At 34.1% G+C, this 22,223-nt stretch overlaps 1 protein-coding gene across 9 annotated transcripts in view; it reads right to left on the bottom strand.

Moving 5' to 3' along the window:
- USP34 (ubiquitin specific peptidase 34) overlaps positions 1-22,223 on the bottom strand; it is a 357,595-nt gene that overhangs the window by 310,815 nt on the left and 24,557 nt on the right. The window contains exon 1 of one of the 9 annotated variants that reach the window (XM_056813960.1): positions 7,154-7,282. The exons of the other annotated variants lie outside the window; for them this stretch is intronic. The gene's annotated coding sequence lies outside the window, so the exon portion shown is untranslated. Of the gene's footprint in view, positions 1-7,153; positions 7,283-22,223 lie in introns of those variants that run through there. 9 annotated transcript variants of the gene reach the window in all.

Below are 22,223 nucleotides of genomic sequence, written 5' to 3'. Positions count from 1 at the left end.
CTTATTGGCAAAATTAATTACGGATGAATAAAAAATGAAAAGGTATGGTAGGGCTAGGATGAAACTCATCCTTTATTCTTCCATTGATAGGTTATTAATTTATACAGCCTATTTGGAAAATAATATAGCATTATATAATAAGAGTTATAAAACGGATTAAATCCTTTGGCCTACTAATCCCACTGATAGCACTATATCCTAAAGCTGTTATAGATAGAAGAAAAATACCACACAAAAATATTGCTAATAGCATTAAACATAATAACAAAAAACTAGAAAAAACCCATGTGCTCCAAGCTTGATGAATGGCTCAACATATCCATGGCATATGAGCAGAATGAAATATCAGAATCATAAGAAGAGACAAATATTAACAATTCCCCAAAGCACAGAAGACATTTAGAGAGTAGAAAAATAAATGCAAAACTGGGGGAATGGCTGAACAAATTATGATATATGATGGTGATGGAATACAATTAGGTGGTAAGGAACGATGAACTGGAAGATTTCTATGTAAACTGGAAGAACCTCCAGGAACTGATGCAGAGTGAAATAAGCAGAACCAAGAGAACATTATATACAGAAATCGAAACATTATGGAATAATACAATGTAATGGACTTTGCTAATACAAGACAATCCCAAGGGACCTATGAGAAAGAATGCTACCTACATCGAGAGAAAGAACTGTGGGAGTACAAAACAGAAAAGAAAAATAAATGACTTTTCATTTGTTTGTATGGATATATGATTTGGGGTTTTGATTTTAAAGGATTGCTGTATTGCAAAAATGAATAATATGGAAATGGCTATAAGTGATCATATTTGTGTATAATCTAGTGGAAGTGTTTATTGGATCTGGAAGGGGGGACGGAAGAGGGAAGGGAAAGATAAAGAAATATGTAAACATAGAAAAATATTTTTAAAAGAAAAAAAGCAAAACTGAAGACAAACTACAATTCTGTACAAAATTATAAATATAGCAACCATGCCACCCAGAAATATTGGTTGGGGAAAAAAAAATCAGAAAGGGACTGTGGAAACAAAGATGGCAATCAAGTTATTACTAACTTACTAAAAGCAACGCTTTATTTTCAGTTCCAAATTCTGTCCCTCCACCTTCTCCCATAACCATTGAGAAAATAAGAAATACGATGCCTATTACATATATTAAGTCATGCAAAACATATTTCTATATTAGCCATGGGGGTGTCTAAGAAAAAAAATTTTTAATATACTTCTATCTGCACTCAGAGTTTAACAAGAGACTTAAAAAAAAAAAAAGAAAACCTACCTTCCCTTCCAGGGTTAAGTGACTGACTTGCCTAAGGTCCCATAGCTAGTGAATGTCTGAGGTCAAATTTGAACCCAGGACCTCCCTTCTCTAGGCCTGGCTCTCAATTCATTGAGCCAGTTAGTTACCCAAATCAAGAGGCTTTTAAAAAAGGAACTTGGAAATGGCCAGTTCATGATTTACTATACAATCTTGTTTTGTATATTTGAATTTGCATGTATGTTTTTGTTGGCTAAATTTATTTTTTAAATGTTTTAATATCCTTAATTTAGTGAAGCCATTTTCTATTTTGCAGTGTTAATTCTGAAGTGGCAGAAGAAATGTAAGATAAACAAAGAAATATTATCCAGAATTGGTTTCAGCATAAATCAAACTAAATGACAACAAAGTTAAATCTAAATAAAAGAATAAAGATTTGTGTCAGTGAAGTAAATAAAGGAGATAACAGAACTGGTTTCATCTTAGGTCCAAAAGCAACAAGAAGAATCATGTAATGGAGAAAAAACATGTTCATTTTGATTAACAATAATTGCTATCAGCATCAATAAAGAAATCACCACCAAAATAATTGCAGCATATATAATAGCTACAGCCAAAGATGAAAAAAAAAAGAGTAATCCAATGGAGAACTTGATGAGATCACTAAAACTAAGTCAATGTTTTTCTTTGTACTGGATGTGAGCAAATCAATGGAAATGGGACAGTTAAAAAATTCAATGGAAAAAATGGTTCAAGAAATAAAATACAGAAATGAAATGAATAAAGCCAGAGAGTTTTAGACAATTTAAAATTTTGTGGCTATAGATTTTCTTCAAAAAGGGAATTGATGGCCCCAAGTAGGACTGAGTTTCTTAGCAAGAGTACACATCTAAAAATAATTCAATTATATTTTAATATACAGGAAATTATGTAACAAAAAATTCACCCACCAAAACCTGATATCTTGACTTTGGCTTGTCACACTACCTTAACATACTAGTTTCATCCTGAAGACTAACTTCGTGTTCACTTTATCTGAATGTAACTAAGTATGATATCAATAAATCAAAAAGTATTTCTTAAGCAACAACTATGTGCCAGGTACTATATGGTAGGGGCTGATACAAATTGAAAGAATAAAATGCCTATTTTCAAGATTATATTCTAATGGAGAAGAGAACAAGTACATATAAGAATGTATACAGACTAAAAAGAAAAAATATTAAACATAAGGTAGACTGAGATGAAGGTCACTAGTAGTTAAGGGAAGAATAGTAAAGGTTTTATGCAGGTCATAATCATACTGTATCTTGTAAAAAGAGATTCTATGAAGCGAAGGTAAGAAGGGAGTATATTTCAAGTAGTATACTATTTATAATATTCTACATACTATTAAGGCAAAGATTCCAAGTCAAACATATCTAAAAAAGTAGCTTATCTTTCTCCCTAAACTTACTATTCTAACTTTCTTACTTGACTCTTTCTAAAAATGAAACTATATGGGGCAGCTGGGTAGCTCAATGGATTCAAAGTCAGGCCTATGTTCAAATCTGGCCTCAGATACTTCCTAGGTGTGTGACCCTGGGTAAGTTACTTAACCCCCATTACCTAACCCTTACTACTCTTCTGCCTTGGAACCAATACACAGTATTGATTCTAAGACAGAAGGGAAGGGTTTTTAAATAAATTAATTAATTTTTAAAAATAGAACTATATTCAAATCTTAAACTTACTGCATTTTCCAGTGATGATTCACCAGTACATCAATTTTTAAATTCAACTATTTTTCTATATTCCTACTTACAAAACCTCAGTATATACTAATTACCATTTACTTGGACTATTTCAACACATTCCTAATGTGTTTTTTTTACTCTTATTCCCAATTCATATTTCAAATTTTATTGCTAACCGATGCAGAGATATGGTCACATTATCTAGTATGAACAGGAAAGAACAGAAAAATTTTAAGGACACTCAAATTCCCTTCCTTTGACCATTCAAAACCCTCATAATATACCAACAACCCTCCTTTCCAACCTTTCCACATAATGCTATGAAATGCTCTACAATCAAGCCAAACTATACCAAACTGTTACCAAAAATGCTCTGGCTGCAAACTTTCCAAATCTGAAGCATTTCACAGTTATGCTATCCCTAGAATATTCTTCCTCATCCACTCTGCCAGTTAAATATTTTCTTTTGAATATGTTTGTGATGTCTTCTTTTTTTTCATCAGAGCTTTTCCAAGTATCCCTCCTCTTCCCCTTCTCAGGGAGCCATCTTATATAATGAATGGTATTTTTCTTTTGAGATTAAAAAAAGAAAAGAAGAGGGAAAGTTGGTAAATTAGCACAGTTGATCAAAAAAATAAAAAGCTTGAAAACCACACGTAGTGGTTCCATGATCTCCTCAGATTCCACAAGGTCCTCAGTCTCACCAAACCTCAAGCCAATATTGCCTCCTGGTGCTAATTTCTTTTCTCTATTGATTTATTTACTTATGTTTAAGGTATTTTTAGTTTTCTCTTTCCTGGGATCCTTGGCAATTTTAATCTTTCCCCTTGAGAAGATTAAAATTGATCCTGGGAGGTGGAGCCAAGATGGTAGAGTAGAAGCAGGGTAGCTCAAAGAGAATTTTCTCTAACCAATCTTAAAATAACTCCAGAAAAGAATACTGGGGTGAAAGAAACAACAGGGAGACAGAGTGAAGCAACTTAAATGCAGAGAACAACTTGAAAGGTAAGCAGAGAACAACTTGAAAGGTAAATAGAGAACATCTGGGTCACTGGATGAGAAGGGAGCAGAACCAGCATGAGGCTAGGACAAGGAGTAAGGAGCAAGCGACCAATGAGTTTCTCCCACCCCCACATATACTGTTCTAAGTTCTGAACTTGGGCCCAAGGCAACACCTAGATCCTGATTCACACCCTAGGCCAACAGCAGTACAACTCTATACACTCCCCTTAAAGTTCCAAATAAACTTACAGTAAGGTTTGAAATTCCATCCCAAAGCAGTCTGCACTGCACACCTGATCTGTGAAAGTCCAGAGGAAAGTCAGGAGCCCTAGGCCAAGCTTCTAGTAAGAATCTGAATCCCAGTTTGAGGCAGTTTATGCAGCACTCTAGGTCAGTATAAACCCAGAGCTAAGCCCCAGGATTCCTAGCAAAGACAGTTCCCAGGGTGCTGGCCTATGGGAGCCTAGACATAGCTAACCCTTACCAAAGCTCAAGGCAGAGACTCAGGGCAAGGTAGGTCATAGTGTGCCTGACCAGATCAAGCCCAGAGTAAGAACAAAAACACTCACGCAAACCTGAGGCTAGAATTGGAGTCAGCAGTAGCAGTCTCAGGGAGTGACTGAATAAGCAGTGAAAGACTGCTTTTAAAGCTCTAGGCCACAGGCCATCATACACCCTTGGAAGAACAAAAACTTACAGAAACCCAGAAAAAAGGTGAAGGGTGGTAGCTTCAAGGAAAAAGTGAACTTTAAGAGAGTGCCCTATCCTACCTGAGAACAGAGCCTACTTTTTAAAATAAAAGTGACAGTCAAGGAAAAAGCTGGGAAAATAAACATTAAAAAAAAACAACCTAGCCCTTACCCTTGGAACCAATACACAGTATTGATTCCAGTACAGAATGTAAGGTCCCTGAATAAATAAATGAATGAGTGAATGAATGAATGAATGAATAAACAAATAAATGAATAAATAAATAGATGGATGGATAAATGAATAAATAGATAAATAAATGGATGAATGAATAAATGAATAAGTAAAGGGAGAAGAAACAAATAAACAAACAAATAAATGGATGAATGGAAGAATAAACAAATGAATGGATGAATGAATAAATAAATAAATGAAAATAAGTAAATAGATAAATAAGTGAATGAATGAGTAAATAAGTAAATGAATGAATGAATGAATAAAATAAAATAAAATCACTCTAAAGAATATAAAATACCTGAGAATCTATTTGCTGAAGCAAACATGGGAATTATATGAAAACAATTACAAAATACTTTTCATACAAATAAAGTCAGATCTAAACAACTGGAAAAATATTAATTGGTCATAGGTAGGTTGAGCTAACATAATAAAAAATGGCAATTCTACCTAAATTATTTATTCAGTACCATACCAATAAAACTACCAAATAATTATTTTAAAGAACCAGGAAAAAAAATAACAAAATTCATCTGAAAGAACAAAAGGTGAAGAATATTAAGGGAACTAATGAAAAAAAAACATTAAGGAAAGCAGCCTAGCAGTATCAGATCTCATACTGTACTATAAAACAGTAATAATCAAAACAATCTGGTACTGGCTAAGAAATAGAATGGTAGAACAATGGAGTAGAGGAGTATACAATACAATATACAGGGATAAATTACCTTAGCAACCTAGAGCTTGATAAACCCAAAGATCCCACCTTTTGGAATAAGAACTCATTATTCAACAAAAACTGCAGGGAAAATTGGAAATAACATAGTAGAAATTAAGTATAGACCAGTATCTCACACCCTATGCCAAGATAAAGTCAAAACATATACATTTAGATATAAAGAGTGATAGCATGACTAGATAAGGGGAACAAGAAAAATTTACCTGGCAGATGTTTGGAGAAGGAAATAATTTATGACCAAACAAGAGATAGAGAGTATTACAAGATATAAAATGAATATTTTTGTTTATATTAAATTTAAGAACTTTTGTACAAACAAAACTAATGTAAGTAACCAATTAGATAGGAAACGACAAACTGGGGGGAAATTTTCATAACAAATTTCTATGATAAAGGTCTAATTTCTCATATTTATAGAGAACTAAGTCAAATTTATAAGGCTACAAACCATTTCCCAATTGACAAATGGTCAAAGAATATGAACAAACAATTTTCAGATAAAGAAATCAGTCATCAATAATCACATGAAAAATGTTTTAAAATACTCTTGATTAGATTAATAAAAATTAAAACAATGTTGAGGTACTACCTCACACCTATCATATTGGCCAATATGACAGTTAAGTGATATTTTGGAGAGAATGTGGCAAAATTGTGACGCTAATGCATTGTTGGTGGTCTTGTAAATTCTAGAGGATAATTTGGAACTATGCCCAAAGGGCTATAAAACTACACATACTCTTTCATCCAGTAATACCACTATCAGTATATATCAGTATATCAGCATATACAGTAATACCACTACCAGTATATACCAAAAAGATCATAAAAAAGGGGAAAAGACCACACATACAAAAATATTTATAGCAACTCTTTTTATAGCAGCTAAGAATTGGAATTTATGGGGATATCCATCAATTAGGCTGAATAAATTATGGGATATGTTGGTTATGAAATACTATTGTGTTATAAAAAAATAAGATGATTTCAGAAAAAGCTGGAAAGATCTGCAGGAACTGATACTGTAAGGGTGAAAGCAATAATAGTAATATTAGATGATGATTATCAGTGAAAATTTGGCTACTCTCAGAAACACAATGATCTGGGGAAATCCTGAAAGACTTATGATGGGGAATGCTATTCATCTCCAGAGAAAGAAGTGTTGGGAATCGTCTTTCACATCAGCATATTTATTGTTTTATTTTAGGTTTTGGGTATGTATGAGCATGCTCTTACAATGACCAATACGGAAATTTGTTTTGTATGATAATAAAAATAAAAAAATTTTAACCTAATTCTGAATCATTTTCTTATTGATCCTATTTACAAGTAATTTATTTTGTCCTGTAACTGCTTAAGTCATGCTTCTATCTCTGAACTTAGTTTAGAAGTCAGCTGCTCTGTCATGTGTTAAGTTTAGAAATCCAGCTCTCCTCCTAATCACTGATTTATTCTTGCCTCAAGGAATTTTGCTTACCTTGGTGATCACATGTGAACTCAAGGGAGTTTGTTTTGGGCCTAATATCTTTCCACCACCAAGCTATCCTTCAAGGATGTCTGGTTTGGTATCCAAAAGTCTGGGCTGCTATCTTGCACCTGGACTCCGAAACAACTGAGCATTTCTTAGTATCCTGAGAGAAGAAGAAAGGTCACTGCAAGCCCCCATTTCCAAATTTCCAACCAAATCATGTTGTTCCCTGTGCATCAGCTCTGTATCCAGTTTATGTTGCTCTTAATCCCATGAGGGCATCTCCCCTGTTCCAAACACCCCAAAATCTATATAAAGGAAGTTACCTGTCTGTTTAGGGTCTTCGGCACGAAGGCAAGCCACTGACTCATTTTGCTGACAGGCAGTATATGCCCCCATATAATGTCACCTTCCTTGGAGATCTGCCTCTGTTTACCCTTTTGTTCAAATTTAATTGAAATATCTTTCCCCCTTATCTTCTATTGCTCATTTTCTGACTGTTCCCTTTGAAAGCAGTTTCCCTTGAGCTTGGATCTCAAAGCATTTCCCCCTCCTCCCACACTGGGCAATTCATGGTTCAACAGCCTACGTCTCTGGTTCAAGTGTCTTTTTGGGGAAGTGGACTGGCATAAAGCTAGATGCTGGGATCTTTCCCTCAACCTTAATGGAGTACCAAATTCTCCCTCCCCCCAATCCCAATTGCTTCAATATTCTGTCTTAGGATCTTGTCCCACTCTCTCTGTTGCTGTTCCCTGGCCCCTGGTCCAGCAGTTCAGAACACTGCCATAATGATGATACTGCAGCTGGAGTTTACTTCTGTAGCTTGAAGTTTGGATCTCTGAGAGAAGGAAAAGAGTGTTGAGGTGTCAGTATAAGCTCTAATTCACTAGACGTGTGCTGTCTTGTTCCCTATTCTGCTGCTGACTTGGAGAAATCTTTTCATAGCACAGAATGCTGCCATTCTTTGCCCCAGCAAATTTCCACAGACTGGAGCCTGGATCTCAATGGCATTGGAAAGAGATTTGTGAGACTGGGGCATAGGATTGGGCTTAGAAGTACATCTGTGGATTAGGTCCTTAGGTTAAACTATGTAAACCTCAAATTTCCTTAGACTTATAAATGTTGGAAATTTCACCATTGGGATATTTCATACTTGGAAAATTTCTTACTGATAGTCTATTGGAATGGGAACTCCATTGGCATGGGAGGTTCCTTCTCTTCCCTTCTTAAGATTACTTTAGGACAGAAACCCTTTGCTGAACAATGGAAAGGACTTTGACCTATGCTTAAGCATAGAACAGGAATTTCTTTGAGTCTTGATTGATTTTAGAATTGATACAATGGAGATACTCCACCCTATTCAGTCCTAATAGGATTGAGTAAGGGCTGCAGCCTAGATCACAATTTAATTATTCCAATCTCTACCATACTCAAGTTAACAGGATTTAGAAAGGGCTGTAGCAAAGGAGTATAGATTTAATCATTTGAAAATATGACCTTCAACAGACATGTGCAAAAGCCAGAAACCTCTGGGCGGTCCTGGGTTAAGCGAGAGCCTCCATTGACAGGGAAATTGATGAAGAGTGATTGGTAGATGTGAGGACTGAGGGGAGGCAACTTGGATGGTGTCCTTAAAGATAGGAGGGTCTGGAGACTGAGAGGTGGTGGTTGAGTTTTTGGTCGGTGTGGTTCCTGGGCTCTGGGGAAGCTTGCTCTGAAGGAAGCTGAAGGGGGGGGCCTCTGAGACTGTTTCTCCATTTTGGACACGTGAGTAATAGGGACTGATCTCTTTTCTTTGCCCCAGCTATCTAAGGGCTTGGGCCTTTTGGCCCAGCCTAAACAGAAGGGGTATTTAAGCCCTATTCCCTTCTCTCCCCTTTCTCTCTCTATATATATCTCTAATTCCTTTCTTGCTCCTATTGTAATTAAACTCCAAAAAAGGCTGACGGCTGACTTGAGTTTTTCAATTAGGAATTACATAGCTGATTCCTTGGCGACCTTAAATTAATATATATCAGTCTTTTAAAGTGATTCCCTTGTAACAACTAGCATATCCTCACCGTGAAGAAGTGAGGTAAAAGGGTACCATGTGAACTCAGGGTGGTAATCAATTTATGTTTTTGTTTTTCTCTTAAATTTTCTTCTGGGTTTCAATTGCCCTAGACTAGAACATGGAGATAACTGAAGTTGATTTATCTTTGGCACATAATTTGTTTAGGAAAGGTTTGAGAAGTAATGGAGATAAAAGAAAATATATGGTCCTCCATATTTTGGTCACATGAACTAGAAGACTGCCTATTTAATTTCTCCCTAATTTTTAAACCCTAACTTAAATGCCTTATTCATGACATCTATCTAGATTGACTCCTTTTCCCCCAATCAACCAAAATGACCTTCCCATTTTGAACTTCACACAATATTATTTTATAGCTCTGTAACTCATATATTTTGTACTAGGGTTAGTATTCCTAAAACCAATTTTTATACACCATGATCTCAAAACCCTTTATTATCTTCATGGCCCTTCTCTTGACAGTCTTAATCTGATTAATGGCCTTCCTAAAATGTGATGCCAATAACTGAACACCCAATACTATATTATGTGGTATAGCCTAAGTTGAAGAGAACACTATTTTTCTAGTCAATAAGCCATGATTGCATTCTTTTTTACCTGTATCACTAATTCATATTGTGTTTATAATCTAATTCTTTTTAATTCAGATCTTTTTCAGATGATATGATATCCAGTCAAACAATTAATTATACTGTTGAAACTGCCTGGAGCAATGGGAGGAAGAGACATGCCAACTGTAAAGTCTTACGTTTAACTCTATTAAATTCCACCTTATTAGGCCCACTACATGGCACAGTAGATAGAGCCAGGGCTGGGTTCTAGAAGTCCTAAGTTTCTCAGAGATTTACTAGCTGTATAACCTCTCTAAGCCTATTTATCTATAAAATGGGAATAATAATACCATCTACTTGACAGTGTTTTGGGGACTATCAAAAATATAAAAAGCACTCTTCAAACCTAAAGGTGATATATAAATACTAGATCCATTAACCTAGTTACTCCCAGCTTTATGTCTTGTTAGTTTCAAATATATCTTTTAAGCCTTTACCAAAGTCACTAATTTTAAAAAAAAAATAGTAATCAGCACAAAGCTAAGGACAGATCCCTGAAGCATCCCACTCAACCAGTTCTAAATCCATGTAATTTTAATTATTATGAAGACCACATCTTGGCATCTTGTCCACAGGAATAGCATGAGACTTAGTCAAAAGTTTACTACATGTAGGTGAATCTATTGCATTTTCCTCATATGCCAACATATGTTGTCAAAAAGGAAAAATAAAATTTTAATCTGGCACAAGCTATTTTGATCAAGCCTGGTAGACTGTGATCATTACTTCCCTTACTAAGTGTTCAATAAAAATCCCATCAATAATTTTATAAAGAGTGAAAGTCAAAAATTAAGGGTCTACTATTTGCAAAATACATTGCTTCTATTATTTTTAAGTACATTTGTTCTTTAAAATTGAGTAGCTCTCCTAATTCTCCAGTTTTTCAAATCTAACAGTTGTTTAAGTAAACATATATCTGCTTGGGAATCTGATTCATCTGGGCTTGAAAACTGGAATTCATCAAGGGCAACATTCACTCTTTTAGTATTACTAGTCATTTTTCTTCTTTCCTCCTCAATCCAAAAATCACTCTCCTTTGTAGAGAAAACAAAAGCAAAATAATAGTTAAGTAGCTCTCTTTTTTCACAAGCATTCATCCAAATACCATCTATCCAACCCAAACAGTTCTTTTTTAAAAATATTCTTGTTTCTCCTATATAATGAAAAAAATTCTTAGTTTTTTCTTTTCCCATAAATTTTGGCTTACACAAAGAATTAGAATTTTAAAAATAAGTCTTTTGAGATCATGTCAAATTTTGCATCTGTTCTCTATTAACCATCAATTCTTGTCTTTTTCAAAACCTAAGGTGATTGAGGGCAGCTAGGTGGCCAAGTGGATAGAGCCAGATCTGGAGTCAGGAGGACCCAAGTTGAAATCTGGCCTCATATACTTTCTAGCTGTATGACCCCGGGTAAGTCACTTAACCTCTTTGCCTAGCCTTTGACCTTCTATCTTGGGACTTGATACTAAAACAAAAGGTATGAGCTTAAAAATAAATAAATGAATGAATGATAAGAGCCTTAAGGTGATGGGCAAGTTCTCCCATTAGAAACATTAGTCTTTTTAAACAACTCACCTTTTCTTCAGCCCAGGACTGTATCTTTCTGTGGGTGTCTTCAGAACCCTGGCCCTTCCCATTCAGGCCCTAGATTTGTGATCTATGGGATCCTAACCATTCTTTATTTAAACCACATTGCAGACTATAGTATACTTTCCTTTCTTTTGTGTCAAAAGGTGAATCGGAGTACTTCCTACCATGCAAGATTTGCAAAATATTACCCTCACCAACCAGGTAATATTTGAGACTCAGATTCAGAATAGAAGTAGGTCTTCTACCTTTTTATTATTGTTTAATTTACTGTTATAAGACACACCAAATATCTATATTCGTTCTCTGGTATCTGTACTTCCTTTTCTTTTTTTCAAAATCTAACCCCAATAGATATAACTGAAGTCTCTCATTACTATTGTATCATGTTTCTCTGTTAAGATTTGAAACTTGCTTATCAAATTCCTTATCTATTTCCTTTTTCTATTCAGGGAGTCTGATCCTTTTGTTTCTGACTCTTCACTCAGTTAATTTTCATTCAGTACCCATTCTCTACCCTGTTTCCCTTCTCTAGTTCCTGTACTACCTCACAACAGTATATCTTCATAATATACAATACTATTCCACTTTCACTTTTTCCTCTTTTCTATAGCCCTAGTCAATTCATGGATTTCATCCCACTAAAATGGATCTCTACTTCAACTTGGCATGGAACCCATATTTCATGTTTGAACATATAGGCCATCTGAGAAAAGCTATTGGTTTTATTGCTGCTTTCTTTCTTAAACTTTTGTCACCTAAAAATGTTTCATAGTGCCTCTACTAATATCTTTACTACATTGTAACTATTCTCTGTGGCACATAGGCAACATAAAATTCCGGGAGTTAGTGTCTGTATACCCTAGCATGAGGTGTCAATAAAAATGGATAAGCATGTCATGTTTGCATCACAGAGATTTCATCATATGTGTCAGTACTAGAAGAGACCTCTGATTTTATTTATATAGGTAGTCCTTCCAATACTGCAAATCATAAACTGAACATATGTAAAGAAAATTAAACACAGGAAATTTAGGCATGTAAAAGGTCTCAATAGATCATCTAGTCCAATACTTGCATTTTCTGCGTCAAATCATCCCTAATAAATTTCATTACATCAGATTTGAAACAATAGGTGTTAGATGCCATACTATAATGAAAAGCCTTAAAAGAAAGATGTGAGCAAACTGAATGTGAAATTTAAAATCCAAGTAAAAGGCAGCATCAGCATGGTGTAGTGGAAAAAGAACTACGGTGAACAAAAGACCTGGTTTTATATCCTATCTCTAGTCAGACAAAAATCATATGATCTAGAGCAATTCACTTCACCTTAATTCATTAATTTGTAAAATGAAGATAAAAGTAGAAATATTAAATGAACGAAAAAGAACAAGTTGCTATTTGGATCAGAGAAGATAAGGCATAATATATATTTTGTAAACCCTAAAATAGTGTTAACACATAAAACTAAGGGAAGGGGGCAGCTGGGTAGCTCAGTGGATTGAGAGCCAGGCCTAGAGACAGCAGGTCCTACATTCAAATCTGGCCTCAGACACTTCTTAGCTGTGTTTCTCTGGGCAAGTCACTTAACCCCGATTGCCTAGCCCTTACTGCTCTCTTCTACATTGGAACCAATACCTAGTATTGGGAGAAAGAAAGGAAGAAAGGGAGAGAGGGAGATAGGGAGAGGGGGAGGGGGAGAAGAGAGAGAAAGAAAGAAACAGAGAAAAAGAGGGAGGGAGGGAGGGAGGGAGGGAGGGAGGAAGGAAGGAAGGAAGGAAGGAAGGAAGGAAGGAAGGAAGGAAGGAAAATTTTAAGACAATTTAAACGACTTGGAAAATAAAAGATATAAAACAATAAAAAGAAATTTGTTGTAAACTCTTTTAAACATCGTTACCTCGGTACCAGTGATATTAGTTGACATAGTTTGTAAAGCATATTATAAACATTTATTTCATTTGAACCTTCCAACAATCCTGAAGTATTTTTTAAAGTTGGAGGAAATGACTAAATAATTTACTCATTGCCACACAGTATTAGAGACAAGAATACCACAATGCCTCTCATGTTTCAATACGTATTTCACTGTTTTCTTGAAGAGCTGATAGGATTTAGAGATGATTTAATACAATCTCCTTACTTTATAAAGGAGACATTAAGATCTAGACAAAGTGGACTGCTTACACCCATAGAGAAATTAAACAGCAGGACTGTCATTTGAACCCAGATGTGGCAACTAGAAATCTCATGTTCTTGCTTATACAGGAAATAATCTTACTCTTTCTTGAGAATTCAAGAGAATCATTATACTCAAATTACTATACTATACAGTAATTAAGTGATGTCTTTAAGGGTTACTGAAGTACATAAGATCATCATTCTTTACATTAAGTGGTCCAAGACTACTCTGCTCTTAAGCATTTATCAGCTTATAGTAGCCTTCTTCCTTTTTTGTCAGAATGTCAGTTGTCATTTTTGCTCATGCTATTCTTTCCACCTGAAGTAACATTCCATCCTTAAAGGTCAAGCAAAAATACCAACTCCTCAATACAATTCAATAAGCATTCATTAAATGTCTACTTTGTAGGCACTGTGCTAGATCCCAGAGGTAGAGACTTCCCCAGTTACTCAACCTCCCCCACGGAAAAAAAAAAAAAAGATCTTACACAAGAGCTTACTTACATTCTATTCTAATACCAGCCTTCACAAATTATACCTGCAAGAAACAATTCTATCATTTCTAAAATCCTACAAGTGTTATTTCCAACATATTTAAGACATATAACCTCATAAAATCATGTTTCTTTAGGGTATACAGGGTGTTTTAGTTTCTTTTATAGAGTGTATGAGATGGTCAAGGAGGACCAGTACCTCTGATACCCTCTTTCAGGACTGCTGCTCATCTACCTTCCATTTCTATATTTCACCCAACTCTCAGCTATAGCTCCAAGAAATTGTAGCATATGTAATGGCCACACTCAAGAGTAAAACTATCTTGGAAGACAGGGTAAAACTGGATGAGGATAGCCAACAGACTTTAAACCTGTTGGGTATCTAGAGGGATGTCTACCCCAAGCATATGAAAATTTCCCCGGGTGTAACAGGTAGATAAAAAATTAATACCAATGGCCAGGAAAGCAGTTAAAGCTAATGCTTAAAGCTTGGTCAGACATCAATGACATCAAGATCATCTACTGCACCCAGGGCCATAGCCAGTAATCCTGATGTCTGTCTTGTCACTAGACTTAGATGACCAGGAAGAGGGAATGAGGCTAATGATTTTGTGTAATTTTTCCTCATTTAAATCCAATTTACACACAAATCAAGATACTGTCTCATGTAGTCATTGGTCCTCTTTGAAATAAAGGATGAACAAGTTTCTTTAGGAAAGGAATGGCCTTTGTCACAAACCAGGTATTTGGTGGAATATTATAAATCTTTTTTTAAGCAATTATTTTTACCTAAGTACTATTATATAATTCCCTGGTGTAATACAACTTTTTATCATATCATAATAGTCTTGTTCATTGAATGGAAGTTGCTCCAATCATTTAAGTGTGTATTTCTACAAAGATTGTTTTATAATTAAATTCATTATGTCCTTGGTAAATAAGCTATCAAGTATTTTAATGTTTCTATAATTATTTTGAATGTGATTCATCACTCTTCCTGCTGAGTTTTGTTGGTTACATTGAGGAATGCTGGTGAATTATCTTATAACTGGCAACTTTGCAGAAGTTATTTCATTTTTTTAGCTGATTCCTTATGGTTCTCTTAAGTATACCATTATATTATCTGTAAAAATAAATATTTTCATTTCCTATTTACCTATCTATATTCCCTCCCTTTTCCCATGTAATCAAGCAGTTTTTCTTCGGTGTTTCTACTCCTACAGTTTTTCCTCTGAATGTGGATAGTGTTTTTCTTGTAGATCCCTCCAGGTTGTTCGGGATCACTGCATTGCCACTAATGGATAAGTCCATCACATTCAATTGTACCACAGTGTATCAGTCTCTGGTTCTGCTCCTTTCACTCTGCATCAATTCCTGGAGGTCATTCCAGTTCCCATGGAATTCCTCCAGTTTGTTATTCCTCTCAGCATAATAGTATTCCATCACCAACATATAATACAATTTGTTCAACTAAAAGCCATCACCTCATTTTCCAATTTTTTGCCACCACAAAGAGCGCAGCTATGAATATTCTTGTATATGCCTTTTTCTTCATTATCTCTTTGGGGTAACAAACCCAGCAGTGCTATGGCTAGATCAAAGGGCAGACAGTTTACTTTTTTTTTTTTAAGTTTACTAGCTTACTAGCTAGTAAAAATTAGAACAAAAACCTTCATATCAAGATTCTCTGATAAAAGTCTCATTTCTAAGTTATAAAGGACATGATAGATAGATAGATAGATAGATAGATAGATAGATAGATAGATAGATAGATAGATAAAGATATAAAAAGTCCATTTCCCAATACAGAAATGATCAAAATTAATGAGCCAGCTAGATATCTCAGTGAATAAAGCCAGGCCTGGAGTTCAGAGGACCAAGGTTCAAATCTGCTTCACACACTTCCTAGCTGTTTGACTCTGGTCTATACACTTAATCCTAATTGCCTAGCCCATACTGTCCATCTTGAAACCATTCTTTAGTATTGTTTCTAAGACAAAGTAAAGACTTTAAAAAATAGAAGTTATGAACAGGTTGTTTTAAAATGAAGAAATCCAAACAAATTATAAGTTATTTAGTGCAATTAGAGAAATACAAATTAAAGCAACTTTGATTAAATGCAATTAAAGTCACTAATCCCTATCAGAGTGGCAAAAAGGAAAACTGGTAAATGGTGGAAGAGCAGTGTACCTATACTAGTGCACTGTTGGTAGAGCTATGAATTAATCTAGCCTTTCTGAAAAACAATTTGAAGTTGTCCCTAAAAAAAGTTAAACTGACCATACATTTGACCTACTAAAAGGCTACATTCCCCCCCAAAAAAAAATTAATGAGGAAAAGAATTTATGTATATACAAAAATATTTATAGTGGTTTTTATTACAGTAGCCAAAAATGTTGATATCTTTCTATTGAGGAATAAATCATAGCATTTCAATGTAATGAAATGTGTTATAAAAAAATTATAAAATGGGCAACTTCATAAGAAAAAGATTTCTATGAAATGATGCAGAGCAAAACTAGAAATGAGAAGAACTAGAATATAAACAATTATAACATTATAAAGAATACAACTTAGATTTAAGAACTCTGATCACTGCAATGAAAAATCATGAATGTAAAACATGCCATCTAACTACTGATAGAGTCAAACTTAAAATGTTGAAAGTCACATACTTCTGGACTTGGAAAATGTGGGAATGTATTTTGATACACTATGCAGCTATATGTTGACAGTTTTATTTTTTAGGCGTTTTTAAAAAATGTTTTTTCAAGTATAGGTATAGGAAGGTGAAGGAAAGGCCAGATTAATAAAAACTGATTATAAAAATAAAAATGTTAAGTTTAAAAAGCTGTAATAATCTAAAATGAAGCATAGTAAAATCATAGAATTTTTAGACATTTTTAAAGTATTTTTACTTTTTCAAGTATAATTATATACTAAGCTAAAAATTGATGCTAAAGTAAACTACGATAAGATTTAAAATTAAAATTAAGTATAACAAACATATAACATATAACTAACCAAAACAATTCCTTTAACAAAGGACTTATTAACAAATTGCTTTGAATCTTTAAGCCAGCTCATAAACCTGGGAGGCAGACAAATTATTCAATTTTAAAATAAAGAAATCAAAAGGGGAAAAAAAACAAAACACAGAAACATTTTGCCCAAGAGCTTGTTTCTGAACCTCTGTTTTACCAAAGACTACACCGGATCTATAGTTTCACATCTTATGGTCAATAGACTAGAATCAGCTTGATGCAAATTTTTATAAACTCTCAAAACTTTTAAAGCTAAAAGTTCTAACTTTTTAAAAACTGTAAACTTAAATACATTTATTTTTCTCTTTCTACCCTTGGTTCTTGTGCCTACTCCTTAATGAAGAATGGAGTTAAAGAAAGTAGGTCATCACTTCTTAAGAATTGTTGATATTTTATAAGTTCAAAGCATAGGTAGAAAATATTTGTCTTTAGGATTTTCCAGATAGGTTAATAAGTGACTAAATATGCGACCAAGATATTTCCTGGAATATGTGAAAACTGATAAAACAGCTAATAATTATTCCTCTTACCTCCATCCTTCCAGCACAGTATAGAATCCAAGCTGAGTTGGAGTAAGCATGGTAGTAAATGACAAGCCAGGGATGCTTAAGACACACAAGTGCACAAACCAAATGACAAGGCAAACTTCTTTTGAAGTTATGCTAGTAAATACAAATATGCCTGAATAAAAAAATTTAATCTACTTTCAGGCAAAATTGTGCCAGTACTATAATGATATTCTAGGCAACATGTCAAGTTAAGATTTACTGAACTCTGTTTTAGCATCTAGTACAATGTATAAAGAATACATGGAACCATGGTCAAAGAATTCATAATTTTTATATTAATTTTCTAAACTACTTACTACCATATTCTTGCTCACTCACTGCCATTACCTTACAATAGGATTATTACCAGTAACCTAGCCAATCTTTCTAACTCAAAAATATTTCTACATTTTAGTTATTCATCTATCCATTTATGCTAAAAATAATTTTCCTTAAGTCTTTTGTCATGTCACTTCACTGACTCAAAGGTTTTGGGAAATAATAATAGCTAACCTTAATATTGTATTACCAAGGACTATGCTAAGTACTATATAAATATCTCATTTGATCCTCACAATAACTCTTGAAGGGAAGTGATTATTTATTAACAAGGAAACTAGAGATAACTGATGCTAAGTAACTGGCCAATAGTCACATAACTAGTAAGTATTTGAAGCTGAATTTGACCTCAGGTCTTCCTGACTCCAGGCCTGGATCTCTATCCACTGCTCCACTTAAGACAAAATGGTTTCCTGAACCAGAGACTTCTGCATTGCTTCAATATACCTACTCCAGCAAATCTCTAAAGCCCAGGGCAGCAAATAAAGCACCAGGCCTGGAAATTGGGAGGTTCCGGTTTCAAATTTAGCCTCAAACACTTCTCATGTGACCCTAAACAAGTTACTTAACCCCAATTGTCCGTACCACTCTTCTGGCTTCAAACTGATGCTAAAAACAGAAGGTAGGGATTTTTTTTAAGTCATCCAGAAGCCCTGGGCAATGACAGTAATATTATTTTCTACTATGAGAACCTTAAATTTTGCAAGGAGAAAAGCTGGGAGTTTGAAAGAAGAACCTTTTCCCATATCATTCACTGGGGAGAGAACTAAGTGTATTTTGCACAGAAAAATAAAAAACATGTAAATGATTATTTGGAAATAAATTTAACTCTCTTCCTTATAGACAATGTGAGAACAGAATTATTTTTGCTTACTTCTTTCATCAGGTAATGGTTAAAAGTTTCCATCAACACAGAATTAAGAAAGACATCTTGAAATGCTGATCTTATGCTTTTTAAGGGATGACTACTTAAAATATCCTAAGCAAGTAGTTGTCTATTCTCCTTTATACAAACTCTAGCAAAGAAAAAGTCTTTCTCCAGGTTGTCATAGATCTTCATTCTTGAATAACCTTTCAGTTTTTCCCTCAAGAAGAATAAAATTGTAAAAAAGCAAGGGTTTGAGAACTATGCAACCAATAGGTCACCTAACTGATAAATCTTAATAGCCTCCTCCCAAAAAGGAATGGAATCCACTTCTTCATCAATGGTAAGTCACCTATCAAATACTGACTAAAGAAATCTTCTAAAGGCTAACCGTTTTTAGACTTTCTTAAATTAAACCCACATAACTAAAAAGTTTGGGACCATAAGAACTTTCAAAATCGCACAAAATGGGAGCAGCTGGGTGGCTCAGTGGATTGAGAGTCAGGCCCAGAGACAGGAGGCCCTGGGTTCAAATCTGACCTCAGATACTTCCTAGCTGTGTGACCCTGGGCAAGTTATTTAACCCCCATTGCCTAGCCCTTACCACTCTTCTGCCATTGGTTCTAAGACAGAAGGTAAGGGTTTAAAAAAAAAAACCGCACAAAATATAAACATTCAATAAAAATATATTATTCAGTCCTTTCTAAAACATGTAAGATGTGAAGACAAAAATAACAGCAATTCTATTATGTGTATATTAACAGCACTGACAATATAAAAGAAACCTTAAAGCATATGAATCATTCCACTTAATAGATCATCAAATTAATCCCAGTACCAAGTTTGCCTTTAATGATGTGTGATATGTTACAGAATGTTATAGATTTTTTTATTCTGTGACAAACTGTACTTCTTGTGATTATTTACTTTTAAATATTATATGGCTCCAAATCATAGAATATTATTGCTTAAAAGAATCAAAGTTACAGATAACCAAAAGTGCAATTAAAAAAACATAAATGTTGGATGAATTTGGTTAAAATACACCACTAAGAATATGTATGACTGGAAAAATGAGGTAGGCAAATCATATATGCTCTACTAGCATTCATAAAATAGTAAAACAAATAGAGGGGTAGATTCCTCTATAGAGAATTTACAGAAGGGCACAAAAAAATGCACAAAATGAAAAAGTGAAAAAGCAGCCATTCTAATGAAATCACAAATCCAAAAAAAATAGAAAAAGTTGAAAAAAGTTAAATACAAATTATTTTTTAATTAATTTTATTGTTTGTGCCACAAGATTTTAAGGAACCTTGAAAGATAATGCTTCTGTACAAAGAAATTCCCGCCAAAAAGTCTTTTGCAATATAAAAAATTACTAGCTAATTTATATGCTTCTTAAAGTAGGGATTAAATATTGTTTTTTGTTTGCTAGTATCTATCATGAATCTCAAAAAAGAGTGGAAGATAAACAGAAACAACAAACACCATGGATTCTTGATCACCATATTAAAAAGAAAAACTATAAAAGTCTGATTATCCTTCAAAATATCCATACATCACTATATCTACCTGATTCAGGGCCAATGCCTCATTTCCAATCCTCTGGTGGAGTAGGTTATGTGACAATTCTTTACCCACATCAATTCTTGAAAATCCACTCAGAACATTTTTAATTCAAAGTGAACTCAAAAGTTAGCTTCATAACTCTGCGGTCCATTAATAATAATAATAGTTACTATTAAAATTTTCAGTAAGTGTATTGGTGGGGGGTGGAGTATGTGCTAAGACTAGAAATAGTGATCATAGCCAGGATGTGAAGGGCTTTAAATGCCAAGCATCAGAGTTTATGTCTAATCCTAAAAAGAACAGGGAAATCACTGAAGTTTTACTAGTGCAACCAGGTTCAAAGGTAAAAGAAAATCATAAGATTTCAATGTTTCAAAGAATGAAGGAAAAAAAATATCAAAAAGGATAACTGACTACAACAAGACTAAATTCTACATCTTAGAAAGAAAAAACAAATATATTAAAGTTATTCAATTTAATCAAAAGAAACTGAATAGAGCCTTGATTAAAACAAAACTGAAAGACATCACTGAAAAATGACAATTATTCAAAGAAACCTTTAAAATTATTTAAAATTCCAGGGAGACAACTTTTTTTATTACAAGAAGTCCAGGAAAAAGGTGTTGCAATGACCTCCCAACTTGGCCAATATAACCAAGTGAATTGTGAAACTAGTATACATTATCTCTTCTTTCCTATACATCGGGAATCAATAATCTTTCAAGAAAAGAAAACTGTCACTTTTGGCAAAACATTTATTTAGAACTTTTAAAAGCAGGAGTTTTAAATGTTTTTTGTGCCACCACCCCCCTAAAATTAAAACAAACTCCATTTGCCCCTTTGTTCTAGAGTTTTTTGTGTCATGTACACTTTTGGCAATCTAGTGAAACTTATTAAGCCCTTCTAGAATAAAAAATGCAGAAAATGAAAAATATAGGATAAAAAAGAAAGCAACTGTATTGAAATAATTATGAAAAGTTTTTTTCTTTTAAAAACAAGCTCACAGAACAGAGATGATGAATTCCTGTTTAAAATCATATAGACATATTTTTACAATAAATGCCTGAAATATTTCATACCAAACTCATCTGCACTGCATTATGCATTTTTGTCATTGTCTGTGTTACTTTAACTTATATAAGTTAAAGCACCATAAAGGCCTTTTAATAATAATTTATTAGGTTTAATTAAACCCGTGTAGGGTTCTGGAACTACTCTCTATAAATTATTATTACCTCTTAAATGCCAAATATGTTGGTTTTTCCTGAATCTTTATCCTTTGTGACCTTTTCTGCATCATTTCACAATAAAAACCACCCTCACCCTCAATGGATACTCGATCCTCTATGCTTTTATGACATTGCTCTTTTGTTAGATCTATCTAACAACATCTTAGTCTGTTGGATCAACAACTACATCATGCCACCCAAAATGAGTATGATTCAAGATTCACTAATGGGGTGTCCTTTTTCTTCTATATATACTCTAGGACATCAGCTAGCATGGCTTTAACATTTCAACATGCAGATAACTCTTAGATTGTTAACTATCGAGCTATAATCTCCCTACTAAGCTCCATGCTCAAATTATTGACAATTGGACATTTCCCATTGTAATGTCCAAATACAGCATATCTATAACTGAATTTATTATCTTTACCAAAATTATCTTTACCCCCTTCTCTGAACTTATTTTCTGAATAGCATCATCATCTTTTTAGTCATTCAGGTCTGTAACCTGTCATCCTTATCTCACTCCCTCCATC

This window comes from Monodelphis domestica, chromosome 1, assembly GCF_027887165.1.
Source record: "Monodelphis domestica isolate mMonDom1 chromosome 1, mMonDom1.pri, whole genome shotgun sequence".
NCBI lineage: Eukaryota > Metazoa > Chordata > Mammalia > Didelphimorphia > Didelphidae > Monodelphis > Monodelphis domestica.
Note: the sequence above shows the minus strand (reverse complement) of the source record. Positions and strands in the feature narration are given on the sequence as shown.